The sequence below is a fragment of the Eurosta solidaginis genome, chromosome 1 (genome assembly GCF_040869045.1).
Source record: "Eurosta solidaginis isolate ZX-2024a chromosome 1, ASM4086904v1, whole genome shotgun sequence".
In the NCBI taxonomy this organism is placed as follows: Eukaryota; Metazoa; Arthropoda; class Insecta; order Diptera; family Tephritidae; genus Eurosta; species Eurosta solidaginis.
Genome location: NC_090319.1, coordinates 206,571,353 through 206,596,152, shown reverse-complemented (window position 1 = coordinate 206,596,152; position 24,800 = coordinate 206,571,353). Strand labels below are relative to the sequence as shown.

The window sequence follows — 24,800 nt, the reverse complement described above, 5'->3', positions numbered from 1 at the left end:
CTCTTTCACTTCAAAATTTCTAGATTATTTAATTAACTACACATTTTATTATTTTCCGCACTAAATATATTTTTTCTTCAACACTTTGTGTGCTCTGCTGCCATGTTTCCGTCCGCGTGGTTTATATCGTTTGACCGCTTTGTTGGTCTCTTCATTACCTCAACCACCTCATGAAAACCGTTGTAAATTGTGGTGAGAGAGTAACACTGTACCCGATCGGTGTATCTCTCCCACTAAATGCGATGATTACCAAGTTTATAATCTACGATTTTTAGAAAATTCTTTGTTATAGTTTAATGAAAATATTTTTTATTAGCGTTAATAAAACTAATTGAATCCTATACTCGGATATACCTTTCGATAAATTGGGTGAAAGGATTTAGTTTGAATTTTTAGATTTGGCCTAGTTTAACATTTTTTTGTCAACTAGTGGAGGAATTTAATTGAAGATGGATGTGCTACATATTTCAATGCAATTATAACAAAGCATTTATATTTAATCTTTGTTTTTTTTATGTATACAAAGAATGGTATATAAAAAAACTTTACTTTTATATTTAGTAAATTCTTACTTATCAATTATGGTCCAAAGGCTTATGTTTTTTAAAGACGTCCGACTTAGGCGAGAAATTAATCCCAAAATAGAAGGATTGTCGGTCTGCAAAACTAAAGCCAAGCCGGTTTTCGTTCGGTTTTCTGGCATAACATATGACTTCCGCCATATGGAAATACAACTGAACGAAACTCTACTCTATTACAATTGGAAACTACGATGATCTTGCGTTAATACGCTGGAAATTAATTGTTTGAAAAATTTAAAATTCTGAAATCGCACATTACAAACTGGATAATTAACGATTTATTTTAAATCGGTGAATTAGACTGAAAAAGGGGCGATCAAAATTTCATATCTTTGGCATGAAATGTTCCCACGATCTTCCGTTGCAAATCTTCTAAGACGTAGTAAGGGTTACCCAGCTTCTCGCGAACTCTCGCTTTTAAAAAAGCTTTACTTAATTTTGCATTGAAATTCTTCTCGAAATTACTTTGTGCAAAATTACGACGGAATACTTCTTGTCCTACTCTAAATGATACAGGTTTGGCTCGTAGATTGTATTGTCTTTCATTACAATGATAGGCATTCGTTAGATTTTTCTTCAACTTGGCACGGCCAAAGGATAATATATCGTCTCTAGCTAGTCGTATGCAAGGTTCATCTAGCGCATGGACTTTGCGTAACAATTCATATGATGACCCATGAGTGATCATATCGAGTCCATATAACGCGTGATATGGTGAGCATTTTAAGGACTGAAGCATTGTGTTCCGAAGCGCACAACTGATAAAGGTTAAATTGGTGTCCCATTCCCTGTGATCATCCTTTAAATAGGCTCTAATGGCAGCGATCAATGTACGGTTCATACGTTCTGAAGCATTCGCTTGCGGCGAATAAAGCGCTGTATATACATGTCTAACTCCATACTCCGTGAGAAATGCTTCAAAATCGTTGGATTTGAACTGTGACCCATTGTCACTGACAAGAGTTTCTGGTACTCCATATGTATGAAAAATGTGTTTTTGTAGGAATTCAACTATGGCTGAAGACGTAAATTTTTTTAGCGGACACAGCCAGTGGAATTTGGACATATGATCCAGCACAATTAAGAGTCCGATATGACCTGCTTTGCTACGGGGATAAGGTCCATAAATTCGTTGAAAAGGACGATCAGTACTAACTTGATTTCCCATTGGTGGTCGCAATATAACATTAGGAGCTTTGGTCGATTTGCATACTTCACAGTTGCCTACGTAGGTTTTAACATCTCGAAGTAATCTCGTGAGAAGAAATAATATGGTCGTGAGCACGCGACATGACATCTTTACGAAGTTCACTAGGGATCCACAGCTTCCAAGCGCATTCTTCGGTGACAGGCGTACCATCTGTGCGTATGTAAACAAATTTATCTACAACCCTAATGTCCGGAAACTTCTCTTGGTTTTCCGAAATCTTTGATTTTAAGGCTTGGTATTCTTCACTAGAAAAGTAAACAGAATCCAGATCGATTTCTGATTCAATCTCTAACGAAAACAGCTCTTCGCAATGCATCCTAGACAATGCATCGGGAACTATATTATCCTTTCCTTTTCTATGGTTAACGGAAAATGTATAACTCTGCAGCTTAAGCGCCCACCTTGCCAAGCGGCCATTTAACTTTGGTTGCCTCATAAGCTACACGAGACTAGAGTGGTCTGTAATAATTTCAAATTCTTGCATTTCTATGTAACACCTAAAACGTTCTATTGCTTCTATTGCTGCCAAACACTCACGCTCCGTAACGCTATAGTTCCTTTGAGCAGAGTTTAATTTCTTTGACATAAAGGCTATTGGACGTTCGTTTCCTTCACTATCTAGCTGTATTAAAACGGCACCTATCCCATAATCGCTGGCGTCGCAATGAACATAGAATTTTTTTTGAAAAATCAGGGTTCTGTAAAACCGAAGCATTCATTAAACGTTCTTTAATTTTCTCAAAGGCTGATTGGGCAGCTTCGGTCCACTCAAACTTGCGTTTGGTAGACAAAACCTCAGTTATTGGATAAGCTATGTCCGAAAAGTTTTCTATGAATCTTCTATACCATCCCGCTAAACCTAGAAAACCTCTAACTTGTTTAATATTTTTCGGTGTTGGCCAGTCCTTAATTGACTCGATTTTATCTGGATCTGTCGCAATGCCACCGTTACCGATAACATAACCTAGATATTTTACTTTTGTTACACAAAATTGGCTCTTATTGATGTTAATTGTCAAATTCGCTTTTCTAAACTGCTCAGCTTTCCTAACAAGAATAGATAAATGGAATTCAAAGGTGTCTGATACGATACAAAGATCGTCTAAATATCCAAATACACATGTTCGTAGGTCAGCTTGAATAATTTCGTCCATTAAACGAGACATAGTTTGCGCAGCGTTACATAAACCAAAAGGCATCACAACAAATTGATACAAAGGACGTCCAGGCACAGTAAAAGCTGTAATTTCTTTGGCTTCCTCTGCCAAAGGAATCTGCCAAAAGGCATCCTTTAGATCGATTTTAGCTATAATATTTGCCTATGGCAATCTAGAGAATATACCCTCTATTGACGGGAGTGGGTATGCATCTTTCTTTGTTACTTCGTTTATTTTTCTTGCATCTAGACACAATCGAATTTTATTGGGTTTTATAACCATATGCATTGGTGAGCTCCAAGGACTTTGAGACTTTTCAATTACTCCTAACTTCAGCATTCTATCTACCTCTTGATACATTAATTTCTCTACTGCTGGGGAAACTGGATAAAAGCGTTGCTTTATTGCCTTTGCTTCGCCTACGTCAATCTCGTGTCGCAAGAGACTTGTCCTGCCGAGTCATTGTTTTTCGAAATCAGGAAAAATTAACTTAACTGCTTCTAGCTGCTGACGTTGACCCTCGGTCAGCGGATACAAAATAGATTTATAATTTTCACTTATGTTTGGATTATACCTATCTGAACTACTTTCACATTTGTCGTTGGAGGAAATACTACTAATTATGCTTGGAGCCAATTCAAACAATTTCCAAAAATCAATTCCTAAAATTAGGTTATGGCTTATAGATGGAATTATATAAAGGTTTATCCTTTTAATTTTTGCCTTGTATTCTATATTTATATCGAGATACCCAGTTATTGTTTGAGATTTTCCATCTGCTGTCTTGACATTAGATTTAAACTTTCGGAACTCGGATAAGTTTAACAAATCCTCTTTGGCTAAACTAGAACCTATACAACTGATATTCGCACCTGTATCTAGCAATCCGAACATTTCGCGGTCAAGAAGCTTCAATTTTGCATAATACCTAGCATCTTCTTCATTTAAAATGGACGATATTAACATCTTTTTCTTATCTTTAATTGCTTTCCAAAAGCGCCTAAGTCGCAAGGTTGATCTTTTGGTTTTTATTGAAGATTTATTGGGTTCAGGATGATCCTGGAAAATTCTGTTTCTTGCCTCAATATAGTTACGTATACGCTCATGTAATGGTTTGCGTGGGCAAATGAGTTTATCCACTTCTTTCGAATCGATATCTCGTTTTAAAATTTTATGGTTGTGGGAGTTTTCTACACCTAACGTTTTGTCGAATCCTAAATCACTATCGGATTTAATTTGAATTTTTTCACCGTTTAACTCTAATTTTTCGCGTTGCTGGACGTTCGCTTGTGTTCGAACGTCTTCTTCGAGGGGTTTTTGGACTGGATATGCAAGTTTCGCATTGGGGTTTGTATACATTTTTAGCACCACATCCGTAACAAAAAATGTTACGTGCCTTAGTGCACATATCCCATGGGTGACCTTCTTCATCACAGTTCCAACAGATTAGTTGCCGGATGTGACCGGATGGTAATTCCACTGCCGATACTTGTGCTTCCTCAAAATCAGAGCTGATTTCTTCCATTTCACCTGCCTCTAACGATGCAACATTGCGTCTCGGAGCATATGTTGGCGGATTGGTCCGAGGTAGGGGTGTTCGTCGATATGTGGCTTCATTTAACAGATTTTCCCTCATTTGTACTAACTTTCGTAGATGAAGCTCATATCGGATATCGGGACGCAAATTCCTAGTTAGCAACTCTACTAATTGGTGCTCTTCCATTCGTATGGGGAGTCGATCTATCATGGACGTTATTGAGTCATAAAAAGTTACAAAAGTTTCATTTGGAAGTTGCTTTCTGTTTCTTATTTCCTCACGTAGGTCGTATGTCGAACGGTAATCTTTGAATTCATACCTTAACGCAGTACAGAAAGAATTCCAGTCGATGCCGGTACTTGTTTGTGATACCGCCAATACCAGGTTTTGGCTTTGCCAGCAAGCAAAATATGTAAATTTTTGCAAACTGCATTAAAATTGTTGTTTAAACTTTCCGCTGTCAGCGCATGGACGCGATATATAAACTCGTTGCAAGTTAGTCCGTCAGCTGAACCGTCAAATTTTACGTGCCAGTTTTGTATGATGGTAGTTATTTTATCCTGGCGAATGAATGGAACGTTAGCTGGCTGAAAACCTTGCTGATCCTGTCGTATTTGGTTATTATCCGGGTACAGTGTTGTATTCGGGGTATTGGACAGAAGATTTAGGCTGGCTCTCAATCGTTCAATAGCTGCATCGACGATTTGAGATATTTGGCTACTATCAACTAAGTTTGAATTGACGTTTTGCCGGGTATTATCGTTTACTCGAAAACGATTATTTCGATTTTCAGAATTAATATTTATCAAAGGTAAAGAGCGATTTTGATCATCGTTATTAGTTGGTTGTGATACGTTATTACTATTACTCTCGTTATATAGTCGGCGCTTAGAATTGTATCGAAAATTGTATCTGGGTACCGCTCCTCCTCGTCCTTGTGAAGTTTGAGTCGGATTGGAAAATGTCGGATTATTACTTTTACCGATCGTAATCTTTTGCAATTCGCGAAAATAACAAGCCCTTCTACAATATGGACATTCTTGTGAAGTGGATAACCAACTTCTGATACACTCTATGTGATATATATGGTTACATAAAGTTTTACGCACTTCCTGATCTGATTTAAGATCTTGTTGACAGATGGTACAAATATTACCTTCGGCCTCTGGGCCTTCTGGTACCAGTGAAAGATTTTCATTACTATGTACTACTGCCATAGCGCTTTGTTTTAAAAATTTCGAAAAATAAAAAATATAACTCTTAAGGTGGTAACTTCGTGACGGGTAAGTGAACATCGAACGGGAAGAAATTTTAGCTGGCATTTACTTGGGCTATTGCTGACAGATATTTTGTAGTGGTACATTGTTTTGAGTAGAGGATGATTTTGGACTAAATAATGAACTATGTCGATAACTTAGTATTTCCAATCAAATCACTTATACTTGGTAAAATGTTCCTTTATAGACTTTTAGGAATTGTATTCTAAAGGTGATTAAAAAAAGGAAAGAAAAGAGTCAAGAAGAGTCAGGCGGTCCGTTCTACTGGGTCTTAAACACGCCCCATGGTCGATAATCCTGCGAGGATTCACAACATATTTCTTTCTAATATGAACGAAAAAACATTTTTTGATCTAAATAAGATACTTATATAAAGATACATAAGAATGAACATGTAAGTATGATGGAAAGATTAAAAACGTATTACTAAAATGAAACCAGTGCACTTTGGAGTTCGCGACCTTTCCTCACAGCACCAGACCCCATTACATTTTATTTCAGAGTCCCTGTTTATTTATCACAAAAAAATTTATTTGGTGCACTAATTTCCCACTAACGAACAAAAAAAAAAATTAAAATCTGCTGTTAATAAAGGCGATACTATCTCATGGCTAAACAATTCCTTCCCCTAAAAATGAGCTGCCTAGATATCGGGGCGCTCGTGCTTCTATACCCTCCCTACCTTGACATTCAAATCTGCACAAAACTTCTTATTCACTTACCCTTTTACTTGGTTACCACCACGATTAAATTTACTCGATCATATTGGATTTCACTTCATTCACATAATCAATACATTTTATTTAAATCATAAAAATTTGTATGTAGTGGTAACTTATACGTCCTAAATTTTACATGTATATGTTTAACCTAATCGCAATTTCACACAGACAGCTTGCGACGTCATAAATCAGCTTTTCTATATCAAGGCGCTTATTGAGCTTAATTCCTCACACAAAAATATAGATTTCTGATGATTTAATCAGCGCAATATTGAATGCCTAATGGAATACCAAATCTAGTCAACTTAGATTGGTGCTTAGAGCTTTAATGTTTTTTCTAACAAAAAATTAAAGTTAAAGATTTATTATTTTCAATATTTAATAAAAAGCTGAAAAAGTAAATATCTGCAGTTGAACTCCTGCAGCATTGGCAGCACAAGATAAAACGACTTTTGAATAAAACCAGTACCTTTACGCTCAGGTGTGATGTCTATACATAACTACACCTGCGTTCTATTCAAATTGTTCACAAAGTCCAAAAAAAGACAATTTTCCATTTGACTTATTTTTTGTATGTAAAAAAGGAAATATGAAATTTTGCCGTATAGCAGCTGATGAAGCTAATGGTTGTGTGTAAAATGATAGAAAATTTAATTGTTTCATAAAAAAATTTTTATGATTTACTAAAGCTTCTGTGTGGAATTCGCATAACCTTAAAATTGAAAGGATTGAAACCTCCTCTTTTTTCAAAGCTTATCTGCACAGTTTTATGCTACTAATGTTGTTTTATAGGAGACGTAAAAATATTTGTACAAACACTGTTATCGTGCGTTAACGATATCAAAAAAATGTACAAAATTAAAGCTTTACTTGCAACGATGTTAAAGGTGCACCACGTAATCTATGTGCATGTTCATGTAACACCACGGTCACCACCTTCTCATACATAAATTTTTACAGAGATGACCAATGTAAAATCCATCTTAAATTCGGGAAATAAATTATAATGCATGTGTGGTTGTTATTTCACATTAGCAGAGAGCAATAATGTTAGTGATATCGCAACATTGGTACTTCAACTTCGAACATTTTTTTTTTCTTCAAACTCTATCCAACCAAAATGTTAAAATCTAACTTTTTGATCAAACTAACTCACACCTATAGCCATGCTAACATAACGCACTCTCTGAGTAATGAAATACCAAACACAATCAAAGAGAAAAAATTAATTTACTAAAGGTTGACTTACATTTTGAATTACTGCTACAGCTCACGATGAAAGCGCTTCCATGTATGTGTGTTGATCTGCATTTATTTTTGAGAAACCATGTATGTATGTATATAAGTATGATGAGTGGTAAGAAACCGCGTCAGTAATATTAGGATGTCTGAAATTTTGCCGCAACTAAATTTTTATTAACTCCCTTTTTTTTTTTTTGTTTTATGACCGATATGACATTAATCCTTCGTAAATATGTGTATTTTTTTTTTTTTGTAGTGAATTAACCGCACCTTTTTAAACTTTTTCCTTTGGTTTCGTGTCGCCTGTTTATTATATAAAACAACATTTAATATCATTTACTATTTTCAGCTTCAAATATTAATACACTTATTTTTGCATCAAGAGACCGTTCTTCTCGCACATAAACTAATATTTCCTCATTTCTTTACAATGGATTTTGTATTATTGTATATAAATAATTTTTTACTTTACTCTAAAAAAAACTGTACCGTTGGTATATTCGCATTGTATACAATTATTTATGTACAAATTTAGTCTGATTTTGTTATTTCTTTTATCTTTTTTATATTTGCGTCGTAATGTATGTTGTTGCCAAGTTTGCAAGTATTTACATACGTGATGACTTCAACTAATTTTCATATATTTTTTTTTTTTTGTCTCATATATATATATATATACATTTTTTATTTTTTTTTTTCATTGAATCAGCGAGACATATTTTTTGTTTTTTTATGAACTTTCTATTTTTGTTTCTACACTTAGAACAATTTAATTGAGTCGCTAAATACTTTTAAAACTTTCTTTTTTTTTTGTTTGATACAAAATTTACTTCCGAATTTCTATTTATTTAATTTTTTTATATAGTTAGCCTTGTCGTGAATGATGGCTACACCACTCTTACACTTCAAAATTTCTAGATTATTTAATTAACTACACATTTTATTATTTTCCGCACTAAATATATTTTTTCTTCAACACTTTGTGTGCTCTGCTGCCATGTTTCCGTCCGCGTGGTTTATATCGTTTGACCGCTTTGTTGGTCTCCTTCATTACCTCAACCACCTCATGAAAAACGTTGTAAATTGTGGTGAGAGAGTAACACTGTACCCGATCGGTGTATCTCCCACTAAATGCGTTGATTACCAAGTTTATAATCTATGATTTTTAGAAAATTCTTTGTTATAGTTTAATGAATATATTTTTTATTAGCGTTAATAAAACTAATTGAAACCTATACTCGGATATACCTTTCGATAAATTGGGTGAAAGGATTTAGTTTGAATTTATAGATTTGGCCTAGTTTAACATTTTTTTGTCAACTAGTGGAGGAATTTAATTGAAGATGGATGTGCTACATATTTCAATGCAATTATAACAAAGCATTTATATTTAATCTTTGTTTTTTTTTTTTTATGTATACACAGAATGGTATATAAAAAAACTTTACTTTTATATTTAGTAAATTCTTACTTACCAATTATGGTCCAAAGGCTTATGTTTTTTAAAGACGTCCGACTTAGGTGAGAAATGAATCCAAAAGAAGGATTGTCGGTCTGCAAAACTAAAGCCAAGCCGGTTTTCGTTCGGTTTTCTGGCATAACATATGACTTCCGCCTAATGGAAATACAATTGAACGAAACTCTACTCTATTACAATTGGAAACTAAGATGATCTTGCGTTAATACGCTGGAAATTAATTGTTTGAAAAATTTAAAATTCTGAAATCGCACATTACATTGACTGCTCTGAAATCAACGTACATACGATAAGACTTTTGGCCTCCTGATCGAAATACTCGCAATAAGATCGATCACGTTGTGATAGACGGACGGCATGCCCCCAGTGTTTTGGATGTGCGCACAATCCGAGGACATAACATTGACTCGGACCATTATCTCGCTGCAGCCAAAATACGTACACGCCTCAGCGCGGCTAAAACCAAGGAACAAAAAACACAAGGAAAGCTAGACGTCGGAAAGCTTCAATCATAACAGACTGCCAATGATATCGAAACTCAACTCTCACACCTGCTCTCTGAGAGCACAACTCAGCCAGAAGGAATACAGAAGCAGTGGGAGCATATCTCCAAAGCACTTCGTATTGCCGCCGAGGAAAAAATTGCTTACCGGCAGCCACGAAAAAACAACTGGTACGATGAAGAATGGCGCGTTGCAACCGAAAGAAAAGACGCTGCCTACAGCCTACGTTAAAAGCGAGCGCAACAAGAGGAGTGTGTGAACGCTATCGTGAGTTGAAAAGGGAAGCGAGGCGCCGTGAAAGCAGAAAGGCGTGAAAGCGAGGAGCTTGAGCTGCTAGCCAACAGAAATAACGTGAGAAAATTTCACCCAAAAATACGGCGACAGACGGAAGGTTTTAAAACCCGGGCAAACTACTGTAGGGACGAAAACGGCGACCTTGTAACTGATGTCCAGAGAGTGCTTAGATTATGCAGGGAACACTTCTCTGCTCTCCTAAATGGAGGCAGCGATTCACCGCGCAGAGATGACGAACCTGATCCCTCAATCGATAATGATGGAATATATGTCCCTCTGCCCGATTATGACGAAGTTAGAACAGCAATAACCATATTGAAATACAACAAGGCCGTGGGCGCTGATGGATTGCCTGCACAGCTATTCAAGTACGGCGGCAAGGAGTTGGTAAGGCGCATGCAGCAGCTTATTCGCAAAATATGGGCGGACGAGTGCATGCCCGACGGAATCTAAGTGTTCTTTGCCGAGTCAACAAGAAGGGGATACTGCATAATGCACCAACTATCGTGGAATTAGCCTTTTTAAAATCGCATATAAAGTCCTTTCAAGTGTATTGTGCGAAAGATTGTAGCCCACCGTGAAACGGCTGATTGGACCTTATTAGTGCGGCTTCAGACCTGTTAAATCTACCATCGACCAGATTTTCATAATCTGCAAAATCTTGGAAAAAACCCGTGAAAAGAGAATCGACACACATCACCTCTTCCTCGACTTCAAAGCCGCCTTCGGCAGCACGAAAAGAAGCTGCCTATATGTCTGAATTTGGTTTCCCCGCAAAACTTATACAGCTGTGCAAAATTACGTCGAGCAACGCCATCACCTCAGTAAGAATTGGGAAGGACCTCTCCGAGCCGTTCGAAACTAAACAAGGTTTCAGACAGTGTGAAGGTATACCAGCTGCAGAACTTAGCCACATCGGAACAATGTTCTATAAAAGCGTGCAATTACTGGCATATGCCCATGACATTGATATCATCGGCCTAAACACTATTGAAAGGTGAAGACCTCTCTCCGCGAACGAAAATCATACAAGTCACTTATCGCACCCGTCCTGCTATATGGGCAGAAACATGGACCATGATAACAGCAGATGAAGCGGCTTTGGGAGTGTTCGAGAGAAAAGTTCTTCGAAAGATTTATGGACCTCTACGCGTTGGCGATGGCGAGTACCGAAGAAGATTTAATGATGAGTTGTACGAGCTACACGCAGACATCCACATAGTCCAGCGAATTAAAACGCAGGGGCTGCGCTGGCTAGGCCATGTTATGGGAATGAAAGATGATGCTCCGGCCAAGAAAGTGTTTGTATCGGACCCCGCCTATGGAAGCAGAGGTAGAGGGCGGCCCCCACTCCGTTGGAAGGACCAGGTGGAAAATGACTTAAACTACCTTGTTGTGAACAATTGGCGCCGGTTGGCGGAACGAAGGAGCGACTGGCCGGCCATAACCGTTTAGACGGTTAAGCGCCAATTAAGTAAGTAAGTAAGTTAAATAATTTATGTGGTTGTTTCACAAAAAGTTTTATTTTATTTGAATATTATTAATGAATAATAAAGTTAATAAAATTGGTTTAGTTGAATTACAGTTCAATTAGACTTTAATTGAAAGTACAGTTAATAGTTTTAATAAAAGTTTACGAAAGGTCACGGTGCAACTACTATTCAGCTTGGCGTCAGGTTTACAACTAACTTTTCTGCTGTTTTATTTCAAAGTTGGCATTTTGGCAGGGTTTGCTATAACAGAGCGACACGCCTGCAAGGTTGTATTTTATTTGTATAATTTGGCCTGATTTGTATGTTTAGGGTTTGTTTATGTAAATGGCTAATTAATATTCTCGACCACTTCTAGTCTTAAGACCCAATCCCACAATCGGCCGTCCTGACATTCGTTCGTCCCTGAACGACGGACTCCACATTTTCAAGTACTCCGCTACCGTTGTCGTTCGGCTGGGTCCCTCATGTTCACCTATCTTCTCGACTTCATACCGGCCATGGTTTAATATACGGATGACCTTGTATGGGCCTAGATATTTTCCTTTTAGTTTAAGAGTGGGGCCGAATTGCGTACGTTTGATAGCTACCATGTCGTTTACCTTATAAATTTTTTCTGCCTTCCTTTTTGCGTTATAATTTTTCCGATTTTCTTCTTGAATTTCTTTAATACTACCTTTAGCGCTTTCCCTAACTTTCTCGCGATCTTTATCTAGTTCTCTTATTGTGTCTTCTTCTATAATTTCATTCAAGTCGGCATTGTTATTTAATCTCATATGTAATCCTGTCAACAGATTGAAAGGAGCGGCTTTTGTACTCCTGCTTGGGGAATTGTTCAAAAACTGCTGTACATCTGCCACATGTTGGTACCACTTCTCGGGATTATGTAAGGAGAGCTTTGTTAGCATAGGTACAACTATTCGGTGGATTCGCTCCACTTGACCATTGCCCCTTGGTACACCTGTCGCTATCAAGAGATGTTGTACACCCCGATCACTGCAGTAGTTACTAAAAGCATGTGAGGTGAAGGCAGCACCCCTGTCCGTAACGATTCTCTTCGGGTTTCCGAAGATAGCTGCTTGTCTTTCCAACCTATCAATAACGGCTGCAGCACTTGTATCCTTTGTCGGATACAACCATACAAATTTTGAAAAAGCATCCACTACTGCTAGTATATAATTGTACTGCTTTGATGTAGCTGTCAGTGGTCCTAAATGATCTATGTGGTACGTACTTAATGGTTGCTCGTCTTTTGGAATTGGATTAAGAAATCCCTCCTTTTTTCCTGCTTTTGCGTTAGCTAATATGCATGCAACACAACTATTTACTACCCTAGCAACTTTTCTACTGACTTGCGGTATGAAGTACGTTTTCTCGACGCACTCTTGGGTCTTACGCGCGGCAAAATGACCCTGCTCGTGAACGTACTTGATTATATCATCTTCCATTTGCATCGGAACAACCAAAAGCTCTTTTGACGGATCCTTACACAGAATACCGTGAAGTAAATAAAAATCTTCGTATGAACCTTTCTCCAATATTGTTCTCACTGCTTTTGTCCATTCGTCTTCTAACTGTGCCTTCAGTAGCCTATGACGTATCGAGTCATCTATTTGCAAACAATACATCCTGCTTAATGCATCAACGTGACGCATCTGTGTCCCTGATCTGTGCTGAATATGGTAGTCAAACTCTTGCAACAGCAACGCCCATCTGGCTACCCTAGGTGGTATGTCGTCTTTCCTCATTGTACAGGCAAGCGCGTTACAGTCTGTAATTATGCTAAACTTAATACCCTTTAGGTATATCCGCCACTTTTTTAGAGCTGCTATTATAGCAAGAACTTCTAGCTCGTATGAGGTATAGTTTGCCTCTGCCTTCGTTGTCTTCCTGCTTAAAAATTGTACCGGATGGAATTTTTGGTCTTCACCCCCTTTTTGCAAAAATATCGCCCCATACCCAAACTTGGATGCATCCGTATGGATTTCCGTTTCCGCGTTGATATTATACAATCGTAATACAGGTGAAGTAGTGAGAGCTATTTGCAACTGATTGAAGGCTTTTAGCTGTTCTTCACCCATTACGAACTCACTCTCTTTTTTCAATATATCAGACAAAGGCTTCGCTATTAAAGCATAACTGTTTATAAACCGCCTAAAGTATGACGTTAAGCCCAAAAATCTTTCTAGTCCTTTCTTGTCACGTGGTACGGGATAGTTTTTAATCGCCTCAATCTTTTCTGTCGATGGCCTAATTGTCCCGTTTTCTATCTCGTAGCCTAGAAAATTTATCTTACGTTCCAAAAACTGAAATTTTTTCCATTTAAAGCGTAGTCCGTACTTTGACCCAATCTCTAAAACGCGCTTCAGTTTAGCTATGTTTTCTTCTTCATTCACTGCCGGTATAATTATGTCGTCCATGTATACAGCTATAGTTTCATCTTTGATAAGGTCCCTAAACACGAAATTTATAAAACGACAGAAGACGGCTGGTGAGTTGCATATACCAAAAGGCACGTATTTGAACTCATACTGTCCGTCTGGCGTTACGAATGCAGTATATTTTCTTGATTCTACTTCTACTGGCACATGGAAAAACCCGTCCATCAAATCTAAAGTCGTGAAAACATATGCGCCTTGCAACTTGTCTAAAACGTCGTCGATTCGCGCCATGGGGAAATTGTCTCGTACAATTTTTTTGTTCAGTAATCGGTAATCGCAGCACAAACGTTTAGACTTATCTTTTTTGTTAGCAATTACTATAGGGGACGCATAATTGGTTGAATAATTCCCGCTTCTAACCACTCCTCAACTTGTTTATCCACGAACTCCTTATCCTCTTTAGATAGTCTTCGAGGACGCTGAAAAACTGGACTCTCATCTTGCAAGATTATTTTCATTTCCAGTGGACACTCTTCTACTTTCTTTGCCTGGTAATTATTTACCAGCTCGCTAATTACACTATTTCCACTAAGCTCTTCTACGTTCATACATAAACTGTTAAATTCTTGCAGCAACTCCACTCTATCTACGCTTCCACATCTCACTACTGTCTTGCTATCTGCTCTCTTCATAAACACTACCCCTTCTGGTGTTACACTTATATTAACCTGCTCTAAAACAGATGTACCAATAAACACTGGAAACTCAATTGCCTCCTCGCTAGTGATGTGGAATGTTTGTGGAAACTCTAAACCATCGGCTACAATATTCGCGACAAAACTACCATACGTTGAAAACTGTTTTTTGCATATGCCATACAATGAACGTCGTTCCTTGTTCACTTCCCCATCGAAACTTAATTTATTAAAAGTATCGCGCCTTATTAAGCACAAACAACATCCAGTATCTATCAACGCATTCAATTCTAACCCACCAACGATTAGCTTTTTAAACGTTAAATTGAACACTTTCTTTTGCTCATCTACCAAATTTGCCTTGTCACTTTCTTTTTTAATTTTCGCATTTTCTTTATTAGTACACTCAAAAGATTTATGCCCTATACCTTGACACTTGAAGCATTTTACCTCCTTCACATTGCAATCACGAATGAGATGACTTGGACTTCCACATCTAAAACATATTTTTGCTGTCTTTGGTGTCACTGTGGAGTTCCCTGCATTTTGCTGGCTAACATTTTTTGAAACCTGTGGACTTGCCTTACTATAGACCTTTTCATAAATTTTTATTTGCTCTTTAAGTTCACTAATGGATTTGGCTTGATATAGTACTACTTTGTTTCCCTTGGAATCGGGTATGCCATCAATAAAATAAGATATTATACTCGGTGTGTCTATATTAATGGGTTTCCCTATTTCCATTAATGCATATAAATATTCCCGAAAGGTTTCATTTGACTTTTTTCTACGACTTCTCAATTGATTATGAACATCCGATGCGGATAAATGTGATCCAAACTCGACAACGAGTGCTTCCTTTAACAACTCCCAGCTTATTATTCCACGTTGGCTTCTAACAAATAATTTTGCTGCACCCCTTAGAAGCTGCTTACTGTAAATGAATTTTTGTAAAGCATTCCACCCAACTGCAGAAGCATTTTCCTCAAATTCATCTACCCACTGCCTTACCTCCATGGAGTCATTTCCACTAAACTGCGTTAAACTTCCTTCTATGTCTTTGAATGTGAACACTGATCTGCCAACCGACTCGACAGCGATTGCAGAGCTTCTAATTATACCAGCTGGCGCATCTTCATAAGATGAACCGGCCGTGGAATTGGCATCATCACCTACGTCAACCATATTGTGCCCAAAATGCTCTAATAATCGGTTTTGTAGTTCTGCTTTGCGTCCAGCGGTGGACAAATTTAACTCACGAAGAGAATTTTGCAATTCCTTTACATTTAAATTCAAAATCGACGTCTCGTCCATGTTGCACAGTCACCTCTTTACATTCAAGCAAAACTATAGCAATTTCAATTGTATACCCTCACACAACAAATTTCTTGTTTTCAATTTTTGGAAATTTATGTATATCAAACGTATGCAAATGTTTTCAAATAGATACTTAGATGTTTAGCTGGATGTTCATTTATACATATAAAAATGCGTTTTCTAAACAAACTACTTTTAACTAAAATATACATAAAACAACTTATCTGCTTCTTGCTGCTTCGTTTCGTTTTGTTTTGCTTGCTATTTTCGCGGTTCTTCCTCTTGTTACTCTTCTCTTCTCAGCACTACGTTTCACCTTCGTATCGTTTTCAATTTCTGTTCACTTGCTCTGTTACGATTTTCTATTCAACCACCAAAGAACTTGACCGTTTCATTTGAGTTAATGCGCAAATGAGTTGCTCTGTTTGCGCTGACATCGACGCAGATTTTGCTTTTGTTGCGCAGAACATGTAACTTTCACACTTCTTGCTGTGTTTCTTCTTTACTAATCAGATTCTTTACTTTGAATTCTGATTCTTCACCGAATTGTACAATTCTTGACACTGCGCTTTTTCTACGCTTCTTCTTCACTAATTAGGTTCGTTGCATTGAACTCTAATTCTTCTCCACTAATCAGATTCTTTGCTTTGAACTCTGATTCTTCGCCGAATTGTGAAATTCGTGCAACTCACGATTGTTGCATTCAACTGAGACGTCAAAGATGTTCTGCTTGCGTTGCCGTCGACGCAGACTTTTGCTTTTTATGCGTGGAACTTTCGCGACGCAATTGCTTACTGCGTTGGATACACACATGAATTTTTGCAACTTTTAGCGACACTTTTGGCTTCAATGTTCTTATGCGGTTTAAACAGTCTGAATTTTTGTCATATTTTTGCAACAATTTGTTACGAGCGAGCGCTTAACGACAATTGTCGGATTTTTTGCCACACTGACTTCCTTGGCACGTTTAGCTTCACACAATCCCGGTTGAGCCCCCAATTTTTGTGGTTGTTTCACAAAAAGTTTTATTTTATTTGAATATTATTAATGAATAATAAAGTTAATAAAATTGGTTTAGTTGAATTACAGTTCAATTAGACTTTAATTGAAAGTACAGTTAATAGTTTTAATAAAAGTTTACGAAAGGTCACGGTGCAACTACTATTCAGCTTGGCGTCAGGTTTACAACTAACTTTTCTGCTGTTTTATTTCAAAGTTGGCATTTTGGCAGGGTTTGCTATAACAGAGCGACACGCCTGCAAGGTTGTATTTTATTTGTATAATTTGGCCTGATTTGTATGTTTAGGGTTTGTTTATGTAAATGGCTAATTAATATTCTCGACCACTTCTAGTCTTAAGACCCAATCCCACATTTACTTTACCGCTGTATATATTAGTTTTAAGTTTTGTAGATAGTCGAATTTAGTTCTTTTTATTACCTTCGAAATATTTAGTTTTGAGCAATTTTATTTAGTCTAATATGATTGTTTTTATTTGTTGAATTGAGTTTTTAGAAAAATCTATTATCTCGGCTTTTTTTATTAGAAAACTCTATTTTGTATATTTCAGCATTTTGTTATAATAATTTTGCAGAAAATTGTATTTTATAAATTTTTATTATATTCGAATTTTATTATGAATACGTATATTGTGACTTGCGAAGCGACTATATTTGGCGAGTTCGAATTATGGCGAAACACACCTAAAATTTGCATTGTGAGTGGCGAATGAACTTTTTCGCCTGCCTTGTGATGTTGCCATTCAAACAAATTGAATAAGTGCATCCGAATTTGACGTTTCTGTCACTTACTGCATATGTTTTGACTTGTTTACAATATATCTATTTATATGTGCATAAACAAAAGTGTAAGAAATTAATATAAACGTGATAAATAAAATAAATAAAGCGACGATTTCCAACATTGATCTTTTTTTCGAAGAAAGTTACAATGTCGAACAGCGAGCTAAACTTCTTCGTCAGAGGCGTTTTATAAGGGATTACTCCAATCCCAAAAAAAAACAAAGCGTGCAAAAACTGGCATATGCTGATGACATTGATATCATCGGCCTAAACATCCGTGCTGTTAGTTCTGCTTACTCCAAACTGGAAAAAGAAGCGGTAAAGATGGGTTTGATGGTGAATGAGGACAAAACGAAGTACCTGATGTCATCGACCAAAGAGTCAGCGCATACGCGCCTTGGCAACCACGCTACTGTTGGCAGCCATAATTTCGAAATAGTAAAAGACTTCGTTTATTTGGGAACCAGCATCAACGCTAGCAACAACATCAGCACTGAAATCCAGCGAAGAATCAATCTTGCCAATAAGTGCTACATTGGCCTAGGTAGGCAATTGAAAAGTAAAGCCCTCTCTCGGCGAACGAAAATCATACTCTACAAGTCACTTATCGTACCCGTCCTGCTATATGGCGCAGAAGCATAGACCATGACAACAGCAGATGAAGCGGTTTTGGGAGTGTTCGAGAGAAAATTCTTCGAAAGATTTATGGACCTCTACGCGTTGGCGATGGCGAGTACCGAAGAAGATTTAATGATGAGCTGTACGAGCTATACGCAGACATCAACATAGTCCAGCGAATTAAAATGCAGCGGCTGCGCTGGCTTGGCCATGTTATGCGAATGAATGATTATGCTCCGGCCAAGAAAGTGTTTCTATCGGAACCCGCCTATGGAAGCAGAGGTAGAGGGCGGCCCCCACTCCGTTGGAAGGACCAGGTGGAAAACGATTTAAACTCCATTGGTGTGACCAATTGGCGCCGGTTGGCGGAGCGACTGGCGCGCCTTGTTGGACGGCCATAACCGTTTAGACGGTTAAGCGCCTATTAAGTACATAAGTACTCCAATCCCATGGAACTTCAGCCAACAGTGTAAGTTTGGCGCAGTTTGGTTCTTGAAGTATATATGGGAAATTGTAATTCAATCTAAATGTGTTTATAGATTCATTGCGAATTTTCGGCTTAGCAAGGATGCATTCATGTATGTCCTGGACAAAATTAAGGTAAATTTTCACTGCCGCCTGTCGTCGTCTGTAACCCCTATGCTAAAACCCTGTTGCGCACTTCGTTTTTTTGTTATCAGCAAGCCATAGGAAATGAGTTCCAGTTCGGACTTGCTCAACCCACAGTTTTCCTCGTTTTAAAGGATATGCTGCCTATTTTAGAGAGAGTTATTTGTACGGCGGCAATAAATATAGAAATGAGTGAATTAGAGAAGCAGGAGGCAAAAATGAAGTTCTTCATCAAATCAGGAATACCGAACGTGATTGGTTGTGTTGATGGCATACATATTGGCACATATGCTCCAAGTAAAAAAAAAAATCTAAATTTGGTTGAAAATCGACACCTTTGTCTGAATAGGAAAGGGTTTTACAGCATTAATGCGATGATTGTAAGTTTTAAAGTTTTCAATACTTCGTTGATAATAAATTATATAAACATTCCAGGCCTGCGACAATAACAAGACCATTCGGTATGTGGATGCCAGATATGCTGGCTCCACACATGATTCATTTGTGTGGAACAATAGCGCATTAAAAACTTATTTAGAGGATAATCAGCTAAGCGCCGATAACTTTACTTACTTAGGCAAGTTTATCTACTTTTGCTGGATAGAGGGGTAACTATCGATTTTCAATTTTCAAGCTGAGATTACTACAGTTTAACCGCCTAACTTTGGTGAGTTAACCTCTAGTTAACTAGCAAAGGTTACTTTTAGTGTATTTGACAGTAAAAATTTTGCTAAATATCTGAAGCAGAAATTTTTATTGATGCCCTTTTTTCTTCGGAGCCAAGTAATGAAGATGGCGACGGTACAGCAGGAGAGCGTCGTAGAAGACAATTTTCAACTTTTTTGACAGAATTTTCAATTTTGTTTTGGCAAGGGTGTTGAGTGTTTTCTTCCATACAAAAGTAAATTAAGTTTATGAGTTATATGGAAGAAAAAACTCAACACCCTCCAAAAAAAATTGTGAAAGTTCAGGGAAAATGTGAGTCCATAGTTAACTGTGGCGTTATAATATAATAATAATAAGCAAAACATAATTGTACTTATAATTTGTAGGTGATTCCGGATACCCGCTGAGTTCATGCTTACTTACACCCTTTCGCATTGCACATTCTGGAACTAGGGAATCACTTTTTAATAAGAAACATGCCAAAGGTAGGCCATTACTGAACGTACCATCGGAATTTTGAAATGCCGTTTCAGATGCCTTCTTAGAGATAATAAAATGCGCTACGATCCGGATAAAGTTAAAGCAATTATTAACATATGTTGTGCTTTGCACAATATTTGCAAGCAATTTAGAATTAGTGACCCAGACGAAGCAGAAATTTTTATTGATGCCGTTTTTTCTTCGGAGCCAAGTAATGAAGATGGCGACGGTACAGCAGGAGAGCGTCGTAGAAGACAAATTGCTGATGCTTTGGTGTAAAAGGCAACACTTTTTCGATAATAGAAAAGGCCATATACAGATAAAATAAAAGGGACAAAACTGAAGATGGATATACTTATTGAGGTGTGCTTACTTATTTTCGTTTAAAATATAGCTAATTCTATAACAGAAACCAAATTAATACAATTTTCAGTGATAAATAAAATAAATAAACAATTTTTTTGTTATATCGGCCTACTGATTTTAAGATCGCGGGTTCGAATCGAGCTCAAGGCCTAACAATAATTTTTTATCATTATTATTGTTATGATAAATTTTTTCTTAATTGAAAAACTTTTTTAAATTAGAATAGAAGAAAGAAAAAATTTTAGACAACTGCCAAAGCTCGTTGTATAGATCCATTTCGGGCACTGCTAAATTCCTTCATCGGCAACGTTTAGGCGCCGCTGCTATAACCATTCAGCCACCACAGCGGTTTTTTTGTTGTTTGTTGTGGAATTTAGCAGTTCCCGAAATGGATCTATACAACGAGCTTTGGCAGTTGTCTAAAATTTTTTCTTTCTTCTATTCTAATTTAAAAAATTTTTTCAATTAAGAAAAAATGTATCAACAATTTTTGTTGTTATATCGGCCCGCGATCGAAAAAATTTATCATAACAATAATAATGATAAAAAATTACTGTTAGGCCTTGAGCTCGATTCGAACCCGCGATCTTAAAATAAATAAAGCGATGATTTCCAACATTGATCTTTTTTTCGAAGAAAGTTACAATGTCGAACAGCGAGCTAACCTTCTTCGTCAGAGGCGTTTTATAAGGGATTACTCCAATCCCATGGAACTTCCGCCAACAGTGTAAGTTTAGTGCAGTTTGGTTCTTGAAGTATATATGGGAAATTGTATTTCAATCTAAATGTGTTTATAGATTCATTGCGAATTTTCGGCTTAGCAAGGATGCATTCATGTATGTCCTGTACAAAATTAAGATCAATTTTCACTGCCGCCTGTCGTCGTCTGTAACCCCTATGCTAAAACTTTGTTGCGCACTTCGTTTTTTGTTATCAGCAAGCCATAGGAAATGAGTTCCAATTGGGACTTTCTCAACCCACAGTTTTCCCTCGTTTTAAAGGAGATGCTGCCTATTTTAGAGATAGTTATTTGTACGGCGGCAATAAATATAGAAATGAGTGAAGAAGAGAAGCAGGAGGCAAAAAGGAAGTTCTTCATCAAATCAGGAATACCGAACGTGATTGTGTGTGTTGATGGCACAAATATTGGCTCGTATGCTCCCAGTGAAAAAAAAAAATCTAAATTTGGTTGAAAATCGACACCTTTATCTGAATAGGAAAGGGTTTTATAGCATTAATGCGATGATTGTAAGTTTTAAAGTTGCCAATACTTCAATATCGTTGATAATAAATTATCTATACATTCCAGGCCTGCGACCATAACATGACTATCCGGTATGTGGATGACAGATATGCTGGCTCCACACATGATTCCTTTGTGCGGAACAATAGCGCATTAAAAACTTATTTAAAGGATAATCAGCTAAGCGCCGATAACTCAATTTACTTACTCAAGTTTATATACTTTTGCTGGATAAAGGGTTAACTATCGATTTTCAATTTTCAAGCTGAGATTACTACAGTTTAACCGTCTAACTTTGGTGAGTTAACCTCTAGTTAACTAGCAAAGGTTACTTTTAGTGTATTTGACAGTAAAAATATTGCTAAATATCTGAAATAGAATTGTGAGTCCATAGTTAACTGTGGCATTATAATATAATAATAATAAGCAAAACATAATTGTACTTATAATTTGTAGGTGATTCCGGATACCCGCTGAGTTCATGCTTACTTACACCCTTTCGCATTGCACAGTCTGGAACTAGGGAATCACTTTTTAATAAGAAACATGCCAAAGGTAGAACATTACTGAACGTACCATCAGGGTTTTGAAATGCCGTTTCGGATGCCTCCTTAGCGATAATAAAATGCGCTACGATCCGGATAAAGTTAAAGCAATTATTAACATATGTTGTGCTTTGCACAATATTTGCAAGCAATTTGGAATTAGTGACCCAGACGAAGCAGAAATTTTTATTGATGCCGTTTTTTCTTCGGAGCCAAGTAATGAAGATGGCGACGGTATAGCAGGAGAGCGTCGTAGAAGACAAATTGCTGATGCTTTGGTGTAAAAGGCAACACTTTTTCGATAATAGAAAAGGCCATATACAGAAAAAATAAAAGGGACAAAATTGAAGATGCATACACTTATTGAGGTGTGCGTACTTATTTTTGTTTAAAATTTAGCTTATTCTATACCAGAAACCAAATTAATACAATTTTCAAAGTTTCCACGAAGTTCAGAATAATTGGTCAAACTTTCAGAAACGGACACCACAATTTTCAGCTTTTTTGGCAGAACAATTTGCAAGTTAGAACTCTCAAAAAATGTTCCCTGAATTTCTAGAATTTTTTTTGGCAAAAGTGAATTCTAAAAATTCAGGGAAAATGTTTTGAGAGTTCTAACTTGCAAATTGTTAGAATAAAATTGAATGGGCTACAAAACTGCATACTCAAAAATTATCTGAAAACTCTGCCAAAAAATTTAAAAATTGTGGTGTGCGTTTCTGAATGTTTGACCAATTATTCTTGGCTTTGTGTAAACTTTGAAAATTGTATTAATGTGGTTTCTGTTATTGAATAAGCTATATTTTGAACGAAAATTAGTAAGCATACCTCAATAAATATATCAATCATCAATTTTGTCCCTATTATTTTTACCGCCACTGTATCTTTTGGAAAGTAATGCGAGTGAGCTAAAATTGTTCTGAAGTTACTTTTATTATTAATTTAAAAAAAAGCTCAAATATAATAACTCAAAAGTAACTTATTTTATAAGTTAACAGGGCTGCAAGCCGGTTTTGGAACAGAAAGAAGTTTTAATTTTATGCCCTTGAATCTACTTTCTAAACCTTTTTAGTTAGTGTTTTTACAAAGTTTAGAAAGTAAATTCGAGGGGCATTAAACTAGTGCTACTACTACTTACATATATATTATTATTAAAAGTAAATAAATTAAAATCACATATTCAATTCAGACTTCATATTTTTGTTAAAAGTAAATAAATAATAAAGACTTCTTAAAATTAAATTAATTTTCTTGGTGCACTAAGTGTAATTATTATATATTATTATTATTAAAAGTATATAAATAAAAATCATATAAGAAAGAAAATAAAAATTAGGTATTCAATTCATATTTTTCTTAAAAGTAAATAAATAAAAACGAAGTATTTAATTCAGACTTTTTAAAATGTTTGGTCAAAAGCAATATGATATACATACAGTCAGTCACAAAAATAAGTATACACCCCTTTATGAGTAGCTATCACCAATTTCAACCATACCATAAAAGGGTGTATACTTATTGTTGACTGACTGTACACTTGAAAACAAACTTTTAAAAAAATTCATTTTCATTTCCTTAAATTGTATTTAAGGGTTTTTAACTCCAACTCCCTAAGTTTCGTTTCCATTTTATCTTTGTGTTGTCTTTTCTTTTCTATATTTCTACCTTCTTCCTTCTCTTTTAATAATGTTAGTTCCTGCTTTTTTTTGTTAATAGAGTTTTCGTGAATATCTGGCGATATCGCCTAATGTTTTCCCCATTTTCAAAACACCTTGGCAAAGGGCATCTTGAACTTCTGTTTGCTTTTGCAGTGCCTTTAACCGAATTTTTTCACGATCGTCAACGGTAAGCCTAGGACGGGGAGTTGTTGTTGGTGTCATTGTTGATGGACGTGTTGGTTGAGTATGACCCTCACCCTCGGATTCTTGGGCCTGAGATTCATTATCTCTATCAGTAGTTCTTTGCCTCGGAGTGCCATATATATTCCATGTGGCATTGGCGGCTTGTTGGAGGTGAAGAAGGTCATCCACCTCTCGCTCTAGAGCAGACAAGCTTTGCTGAACATACGGTCCTCCTCCAGTGGCTGTAGTTTCCGCGCGGTTTGTGGAAATTTTTTTTAAGCTTCAATTTGTAATCTAGCCAAATCTAGTATACATATATAAATAATTATCTACTCTCACGGAGAGTACGGTCTTTTTTGAGCTTCAATAACTGCCCCAGTACGAGATTCAGGCGGCAACCATATACTCAGTATTGACTCCTACTGACTACTACAGTGACACTATCACCATACAATTTTCAGTAGAAATCAATACTGGCTATGGTCGCCAAACGAAGCTATTACCAAAGGGGTCTGTTTTATTCCTAATAGTCCAATTAGCCACATCTTGGGTACACCTGCAGTACAGCGGCAGTGATTGAAGGTACCATCCCTATATATTAGTGGACGCCTGCACGGATACGTACGATGCTGGGATACCACGGTTGCGCGTGCAGCACCAGATTCCTTTGCATTACTCGTGCAGGCCTCTGGGTCTTGCCTTATTCCACTCGGGACCGTTATGGATTGGAGGACCAAAGGCGTTGATT

General features: G+C 36.9%; 1 protein-coding gene and 2 pseudogenes across 1 annotated transcript in view; 2 read left to right on the top strand and 1 right to left on the bottom strand.

Annotated features, from left to right (window-relative positions):
• LOC137239534 (acetylcholine receptor subunit alpha-like) overlaps positions 1 to 24,800 on the bottom strand; it is a 1,517,845-nt gene that overhangs the window by 343,695 nt on the left and 1,149,350 nt on the right. The window lies entirely within an intron of this gene.
• On the top strand, positions 18,752 to 20,336 carry LOC137238774 (putative nuclease HARBI1; annotated as a pseudogene).
• On the top strand, positions 21,029 to 22,495 carry LOC137238773 (putative nuclease HARBI1; annotated as a pseudogene).